The sequence below is a fragment of the Ipomoea nil genome, unplaced genomic scaffold, assembly GCF_001879475.1.
Source record: "Ipomoea nil cultivar Tokyo-kokei standard unplaced genomic scaffold, Asagao_1.1 scaffold1142, whole genome shotgun sequence".
Taxonomy (NCBI): domain Eukaryota; kingdom Viridiplantae; phylum Streptophyta; class Magnoliopsida; order Solanales; family Convolvulaceae; genus Ipomoea; species Ipomoea nil.
The window spans coordinates 23,521-32,266 of record NW_017617570.1 but is presented as its reverse complement, the minus strand read 5'-3'; the positions used below and the strand labels follow the sequence as shown (position 1 = coordinate 32,266).

At 29.6% G+C, this 8,746-nt stretch overlaps 8 non-coding genes across 8 annotated transcripts; all 8 read right to left on the bottom strand.

The window, feature by feature from the left end:
• Positions 1-441: 441 nt before the first annotated feature.
• TRNAG-UCC lies at positions 442-512 on the bottom strand. The gene has a single exon. It is a non-coding gene; the product is annotated as a tRNA-Gly (tRNA).
• Positions 513-1,110: 598 nt separating this feature from the next.
• On the bottom strand, positions 1,111-1,182 carry TRNAG-UCC. The gene has a single exon. It is a non-coding gene; the product is annotated as a tRNA-Gly (tRNA).
• Positions 1,183-1,778: 596 nt separating this feature from the next.
• On the bottom strand, positions 1,779-1,849 carry TRNAG-UCC. The gene has a single exon. It is a non-coding gene; the product is annotated as a tRNA-Gly (tRNA).
• A 668-nt stretch (positions 1,850-2,517) lies between these two features.
• On the bottom strand, positions 2,518-2,589 carry TRNAG-UCC. Its single transcript has one exon. It is a non-coding gene; the product is annotated as a tRNA-Gly (tRNA).
• A 1,417-nt stretch (positions 2,590-4,006) lies between these two features.
• On the bottom strand, positions 4,007-4,078 carry TRNAG-UCC. Its single transcript has one exon. It is a non-coding gene; the product is annotated as a tRNA-Gly (tRNA).
• Positions 4,079-5,397: 1,319 nt separating this feature from the next.
• Positions 5,398-5,469, bottom strand: TRNAG-UCC. Its single transcript has one exon. It is a non-coding gene; the product is annotated as a tRNA-Gly (tRNA).
• Positions 5,470-6,142: 673 nt separating this feature from the next.
• TRNAG-UCC lies at positions 6,143-6,215 on the bottom strand. The gene has a single exon. It is a non-coding gene; the product is annotated as a tRNA-Gly (tRNA).
• A 2,086-nt stretch (positions 6,216-8,301) lies between these two features.
• TRNAG-UCC lies at positions 8,302-8,373 on the bottom strand. The gene has a single exon. It is a non-coding gene; the product is annotated as a tRNA-Gly (tRNA).
• Between the last annotated feature and the right edge of the window lie 373 nt (positions 8,374-8,746).

The window sequence follows — 8,746 nt, the reverse complement described above, 5'->3', positions numbered from 1 at the left end:
AGTAAGTTAAAAACAATAAAATAATTAACAGAATATTTTTTACAAAAGTATACACTGACGGGGTCCATGTGTATTTATGAAAAAGTAAGTGATATAATAGAGGGTAATGTATAAACAAAATAAAAATTACAAAAATCAAAAATAATACGAAGCTTTCATTTCAAGTTTCAACAACCGATTGAACCAACTTGTTTTAGTAGATATTTTAAAAATATTAAGAGGTGAATAAATTGATATCAAAATTACAAACTGGTAAAATATAAAAGTTTGTTTAATAGAAGTGTGAATATAAATTTTATTTAAAAATATATATAATGGAATTTATATAATAAATTATTAATTTGAAGAGTTTAGTCCATAGGGTTGCTTAAATCGAGAAGCAAAACTTAACGAAATTATGCTCTAGGGCTAATTCGAGAGGCTTAACGAATGCAAAGGTAATGCGTTTGCCGGGAGTTGACCCGGGTCTATTGCTTGGAAGGCAATTATCCTAACCGTTGGACTACAAACGCAATTTCATTATATGGTACTTTCTTTGTATAACGCTATGACATTTACATTCTCAACGGGAATGTCATAATGTTATTGAGAATATGAATTATGTAATTTTCGAATCTCTATATCTAGGTGAGGCCTAAGCGCATATCCTTAAACAATTCTTGGATTCAATGCAATATTTCATCTTGTTTGTCTTCCTTAGGTTTGAACCAAAGACCTTCTTATGAAATTCAATGAGTAAGTTAAAAACAATAAATAATTAACAGAATATTTTTTACAAAAAGTATACACTGACGGGTCCATGTGTATTTATGAAAAGTAAGTGATATAATAGAGGGTAATGTATAAAAAATAATAAAAATTACAAAAATCAAAATAATACGAAGCTTTCATTTCAAGTTTCAACAACCGATTGAACCAACTTGTTTTAGTAGATATTTTAAAAATATTAAGAGGTGAATAAATTGATATCAAAATTACAAACTGGTAAAATATAAAAGAGTTTAGTCCATAAGGTTGCTTAAATCGAGAAGCGAAAACTTAACGAAATTAAGCTCTAGGGCTGCATGTTTGGTTTGCTTAATTCGAGAGGCTTAACGAATGCAAAGGTAATGCGTTTGCCAGGAGTCGAACCCAGGTCTATTGCTTGGAAGGCAATTATCCTAACCGTTGGACTACAAACGCAATTTCATTATATGGTACTTTCTTTGTATAACGCTATGACATCTACATTCTCAACCGGGAATGTCATAATGTTATTGAGAATATGAATTATGTAATTTTCGAATCCCTATTTCTAGGTGAGGCCTAAACGCATATCCTTAAACAATTCTTGGATTCAATGCAATATTTCATCTTGTTTGTCTTCCTTAGGTTTGAACCAAAGACCTTCTTATGAAATTCAATGAGTAAGTTAAAAACAATAAATAATTAACAGAATATTTTTTACAAAAGTATACACTGACGGGGTCCATGTGTATTTATTAAAAAGTAAGTGATATAATAGAGGGTAATGTAGAAAAAATAATAAAAATTACAAAAATCAAATAATACGAAACTTTCATTTCAAGTTTCAACAACCGATTGAACAACTTGTTTTAGTAGATATTTTAAAAATATTAAGAGGTGAATAAATTGATATCAAAATTACAAACTGGTAAAATATAAAAGAGTTTAGTCCATAAGGTTGCTTAAATCGAGAAGCGAAACTTAACGAAATTAAGCTCTAGGGCTGCATGTTTGGTTTGCTAATTCGAGAGGCTTAACGAATGCAAAGGTAATGCGTTTGCCGGGAGTTGAACCCGGTCTATTGCTTGGAAGGCAATTATCCTAACCGTTGGACTACAAACGCAATTTCATTATATGGTACTTTCTTTGTATAACGCTATGACATCTACATTCTCAACCGGGAATGTCATAATGTTATTGAGAATATGAATTATGTAATTTTCGAATCCCTATTTCTAGGTGAGGCCTAAACGCATATCCTTAAACAATCCTTGGATTCAATGCAATATTTCTTCTTGTTTGTCTTCCTTAGGTTTGAACCAAAGACCTTCTTATGAAATTCAATGAGTAAGTTAAAAACAATAAATAATTAACAGAAAATTTTTTACAAAAGTATACACTGACGGGGTCCATGTGTATTTATGAAAAAGTAAGTGATATAATAGAGGGTAATGTATAAACAAATAATAAAAATTACAAAAATCAAAATAATACAAAGCTTTCATTTCAAGTTTCAACAACGATTGAACCAACTTGTTTTAGTAGATATTTTAAAAATATTAAGAGGTGAATAAATTGATATCAAAATTACAAACTGGTAAAATATAAAAGTTTGTTTAATGGAAGTGTGAATATAAATTTTATTTAAAAAAATATATAAAATTGAATTTATATAATAAATTATTAAATTTGAAGAGAGTTTAGTCCTTAGGGTTGCTTAAATCGAGAAGCAAAACTTAACGAAATTATGCTCTAGGGCTAATTCGAGAGGCTTAACGAATGCAAAGGTAATGCGTTTGCCGGGAGTTGAACCCGGGTCTATTGCTTGGAAGGCAATTATCCTAACCGTTGGACTACAAACGCAATTTCATTATATGGTACTTTCTTTGTATAACACTATGACATTTACATTCTCAACCGGGAATGTCATAATGTTATTGAGAATATGAATTATGTAATTTTCGAATCCCTATTTCTAGGTGAGCGCCTAAACGCATATCCTTAAACAATCCTTGGATTCAATGCAATATTTCTTCTTGTTTTGTCTTCCTTAGGTTTGAACCAAAGACCTTCTTATGAAATTCAATGAGTAAGTTAAAAACAATAAATAATTAACAGAAATTTTTTACAAAAGTATACACTGACGGGGTCCATGTGTATTTATGAAAAAGTGAAGTGATATAATAGAGGGTAATGTATAAACAAATAATAAAAATACAAAAATCAAAATAATACAAAGCTTTCATTTCAAGTTTCAACAACCGATTGAACCAACTTGTTTTAGTAGATATTTTAAAAATATTAAGAGGTGAATAAATTGATATCAAAATTACAAACTGGTAAAATATAAAAGTTGTTTAATGGAAGTGTGAATATAATTTTATTTTAAAAATATATATATATAATTGAATTTATATAATAAATTATTAAATTTGAAGAGAGTTTAGTCCTTAGGGTTTGCTTTAAATCGAGAAGCAAAACTTAACGAAATTATGCTCTAGGGCTAATTCGAGAGGCTTAACGAATGCAAAGGTAATGCGTTTGCCGGGAGTTGAACCCGGGTCTATTGCTTGGAAGGCATTATCCTAACCGTTGGACTACAAACGCAATTTCATTATATGGTACTTTCTTTGTATAACGCTATGACATTTACATTCTCAACCGGAAATGTCATAATGTTATTGAGAATATGAATTATGTAATTTTTCGAATCTCTATATCTAGGTGAGGCCTAAGCGCATATCCTTAAACAATTCTTGGATTCAATGCAATATTTCATCTTGTTTGTCTTCCTTAGGTTCAAACCAAAGACCTTCTTATGAAATTCAATGAGTAAGTTAAAAACAATAAATAATTAACAGAATATTTTTTACAAAAGTATACACTGACGGGGTCCATGTGTATTTATGAAAAAGTAAGTGATATAATAGAGGGTAATGTATAAACAAATAATAAAAATTACAAAAATCAAAATAATACGAAGCTTTCATTTCAAGTTTCAAGCAACCGATTGAAGCCAACTTGTTTTAGTAGATATTTTAAAAATATTAAGAGGTGAATAAATTGATATCAAAATTACAAACTGGTAAATATAAAAGTTTGTTTAATAGAAGTGTGAATATAAATTTTATTTAAAAAAATATATATAAAATGGAATTTATATAATAAATTATTAAATTTGAAAAGAGTTTAGTCCATAGGGTTGCTTAAATCGAGAAGCAAAACTTAACGAAATTATGCTCTAGGGCTAATTCGAGAGGCTTAACGAATGCAAAGGTAATGCGTTTGCCGGGAGTTGAACCCGGGTCTATTGCTTGGAAGGCAATTATCCTAACCGTTGGACTACAAACGCAATTTCATTATATGGTACTTTCTTTGTATAACGCTATGACATTTACATTCTCAACCGGGAATGTCATAATGTTATTGAGAATATGAATTATGTAATTTTCGAATCTCCTATATCTAGGTGAGGCCTAAGCGCATATCCTTAAACAATTCTTGGATTCAATGCAATATTTCATCTTGTTTGTCTTCCTTAGGTTCGAAACCAAAGACCTTCTTATGAAATTCAATGAGTAAGTTAAAAACAATAAATAATTAACAGAATATTTTTTACAAAAGTATACACTGACGGGGTCCATGTGTATTTATGAAAAAGTAAGTGATATAATAGAGGGTAATGTATAAACAAATAATAAAAATTACAAAAATCAAAATAATACGAAGCTTTCAATTTCAAGTTTCAACAACCGATTGAACCAACTTGTTTTTAGTAGATATTTTAAAAATATTAAGAGGTGAATAAATTGATATCAAAATTACAACTGGTAAAATATAAAAGAGTTTAAGGTCGCATAAGGTTTTGCTTTATATATCGAGAAGACGAAATAAACTTTAAACGAAAAGTTTAAGCTCTAGGGCTTGCATGTTTCGGTATTTGCTCTGTAATTCGAGAGGCTTAACGAATGCAAAGGTAATGCGTTTGCCGAGGAGTTGAACCCAGGTCTATTGCTTGGAAGGCAATTATCCTAACCGTTGGACTACAAACGACAATTTCATTATATGGTACTTTCTTTGTATAACGCTATGACATCTACATTCTCAACCGGGAATGTCATAATGTTATTGAGAATATGAATTATGTAATTTTCGAATCCCTATTTCTAGGTGAGGCCTAAACGCATATCCTTAAACAATTCTTGGATTCAATGCAATATTTCATCTTGTTTGTCTTCCTTAGGTTTGAACCAAAGACCTTCTTATGAAATTCAATGAGTAAGTTAAAAACAATAAATAATTAACAGAATATTTTTTACAAAAGTATACACTGACGGGGTCATGTGTATTTATTAGAAAAGTAAGTGATATAATAGAGGGTAATGTATAAACAAATAATAAAAATTACAAAAATCAAATAATACGAAAGCTTTCATTTCAAGTTTCAACAACCGATTGAACCAACTTGTTTTAGTAGATATTTTAAAAATATTAAGAGGTGAATAAATTGATATATAACGTAAAATAAAAATATAAAAAACTTGGTAAAATATAAAAGAGTTTAGTCCATTAAGGTTGCGTTAAATCGAGAAGCGAAACTTAACGAAATTAAGCTCTAGGGCTGCATGTTTGGTTTGCGTAATTCGAGAGGCTTAACGAATGCAAAGGTAATGCGTTTGCCGGGAGTTGAACCCAGGTCTATTGCTTGGAAGGCAATTATCCTAACCGTTGGACTACAAACGCAATTTCATTATATGGTACTTTCTTTGTATAACGCTATGACATCTACATTCTCAACCGGAATGTCATAATGTTATTGAGAATATGAATTATGTAATTTTCGAATCCCTATTTCTAGGTGAGGCCTAAAACGCATATCCTTAAACAATCCTTGGATTCAATGCAATATTTCTTCTTGTTTGTCTTCCTTAGGTTTGAACCAAAGACCTTCTTATGAAATTCAATGAGTAAGTTAAAAACAATAAATAATTAACAGAAATTTTTTACAAAAGTATACACTGACGGGGTCCATGTGTATTTATGAAAAAGTAAGTGATATAATAGAGGGTAATGTATAAACAAATAATAAAAATTACAAAAATCAAAATAATACAAAGCTTTCATTTCAAGTTTCAACAACCGATTGAACCAACTTGTTTTAGTAGATATTTTAAAAATATTAAGAGGTGAATAAATTGATATCAAAATTACAAACTGGTAAAATATAAAAGTTTGTTTAATAGGAAGTGTGAATATAAATTTTATTTTAAAAAAATATATATATAAATGGAATTTATATAATAAATTATTAAATTTGAAGAGAGTTTAGTCCATAGGGTTGCTTAAATCGAGAAGCAAAACTTAACGAAATTATGCTCTAGGGCTAATTCGAGAGGCTTAACGAATGCAAAGGTAATGCGTTTGCCGGGAGTTGAACCCGAGGTCTATTGCTTGGAAGGCAATTATCCTAACCGTTGGACTACAAACGCAATTTCATTATATGGTACTTTCTTTGTATAACGCTATGACATTTACATTCTCAACCGGGAATGTCATAATGTTATTGAGAATATGAATTATGTAATTTTCGAATCCCTATATCTAGGTGAGGCCTAAAGCGCATATCCTTAAACAATTCTTGGATTCAATGCAATATTTCATCTTGTTTGTCTTCCTTAGGTTCGAACCAAAGACCTTCTTATGAAATTCAATGAGTAAGTTAAAAACAATAAATAATTAACAGAAATATTTTTTACAAAAGTATACACTGACGGGGTCATGTGTATTTATGAAAAAGTAAGTGATATAATAGAGGGTAATGTATAAACAAATAATAAAAATTACAAAAATCAAAATAATACGAAGCTTTCATTTCAAGTTTCAACAACCGATTGAACCAACTTGTTTTAGTAGATATTTTAAAAATATTAAGAGGTGAATAAATTGATATCAAAATTACAAACTGGTAAAATAAAAGTTTGTTTAATGAAGTGTGAATATAAATTTATTTAAAAATATATAAATGAATTAATAAAATATTAAATTTAAAGAGTTTAGTCCTTAGGGTTGCTTAAATCGAGAAGCAAACTTAACGAAATTATGCTCTAGGTTTGCTAATTCGAGAGGCTTAACGAATGCAAAGGTAATGCGTTTGCCGAGGAGTTCGAACCCAGGGTCTATTGCTTGGAAGGCAATTATCCTAACCGTTGGACTACAAACGCAATTTCATTATATGGTACTTTTCTTTGTATAACGCTATGACATCTACATTCTCAACCGGGAATGTCATAATGTTATTGAGAATATGAATTATGTAATTTTCGAATCTCTATATTCTAGGTGAGGCCTAAAGCGCATATCCTTAAACAATTCTTGGATTCAATGCAATATTTCATCTTGTTTGTCTTCCTTAGGTTTCAAACCCAAAGACCTTCTTATGAAATTCAATGAGTAAGTTAAAAACAATAAATAATTAACAGAATATTTTTTTACAAAAGTATACACTGACGGGGTCCATGTGTATTTATTGAAAAGTAAGTGATATAATAGAGGGTAATGTATGAAACAAATAATAAAATTACAAAAATCAAATAATACGAAGCTTTCATTTCAAGTTTCAACAACCGATTGAAACAAACTTGTTTTAGTAGATATTTTAAAAATATTAAGAGGTGAATAAATTGATATCAAAATTACAAACTGGTAAAATATAAAAGAGTTTAGTCCATAAGGTTGCTTAAATCGAGAAGCGAAAACTTAACGAAATTATAGCTCTAGGGCTGCAATGTTTGGTTTGCGGTAATTCGAGAGGCTTAACGAATGCAAAGGTAATGCGTTTGCCGGGAGTTGAACCCAGGTCTATTGCTTGGAAAGGCAATTATCCTAACCGTTGGACTACAAACGCAATTTCATTATATGGTACTTTCTTTGTATAACGCTATGACATCTACATTCTCAACCGGGAATGTCATAATGTTATTGAGAATATGAATTATGTAATTTTCGAATCCCTATTTCTAGGTGAGGCCTAAACGCATATCCTTAAACAATCCTTGGATTCAATGCAATATTTCTTCTTGTTTGTCTTCCTTAGGTTTGAACCAAAGACCTTCTTATGAAATTCAATGAGTAAGTTAAAAACAATAAATAATTAACAGAAAATTTTTTACAAAAGTATACACTGACGGGGTCCATGTGTATTTATGAAAAAGTAAGTGATATAATAGAGGGTAATGTATAAACAAATAATAAAAATTACAAAAATCAAAATAATACAAAGCTTTCATTTCAAGTTTCAACAACCGATTGAACCAACTTGTTTTAGTAGATATTTTAAAAATATTAAGAGGTGAATAAATTGATATCAAAATTACAAACTGGTAAATATAAAAGTTTGTTTAATGGAAGTGTGAATATAAATTTTATTTTAAAAAAATATATATAAAATTGAATTTATATAATAAATTATTAAATTTGAAGAGAGTTTAGTCCTTAGGGTTGCTTAAATCGAGAAGCAAAACTTAACGAAATTATGCTCTAGGGCTAATTCGAGAGGCTTAACGAATGCAAAGGTAATGCGTTTGCCGGGAGTTGAACCCGGGTCTATTGCTTGGAAGGCAATTATCCTAACCGTTGGACTACAAACGCAATTTCATTATATGGTACTTTCTTTGTATAACGCTATGACATTTACATTCTCAACCGGAAATGTCATAATGTTATTGAGAATATGAATTATGTAATTTTCGAATCCCTATTTCTAGGTGAGGCCTAAACGCATATCCTTAAACAATCTTGGATTCAATGCAATATTTCATCTTGTTTGTCTTCCTTAGGTTTGAACCAAAGACCTTCTTATGAAATTCAATGAGTAAGTTAAAAACAATAAATAATTAACAGAATATTTTTTACAAAAGTATACACTGACGGGGTCCATGTGTATTTATGAAAAAGTAAGTGATATAATAGAGGGTAATGTATAAACAAATAATAAAAATTACAAAAATCAAAATAATACGAA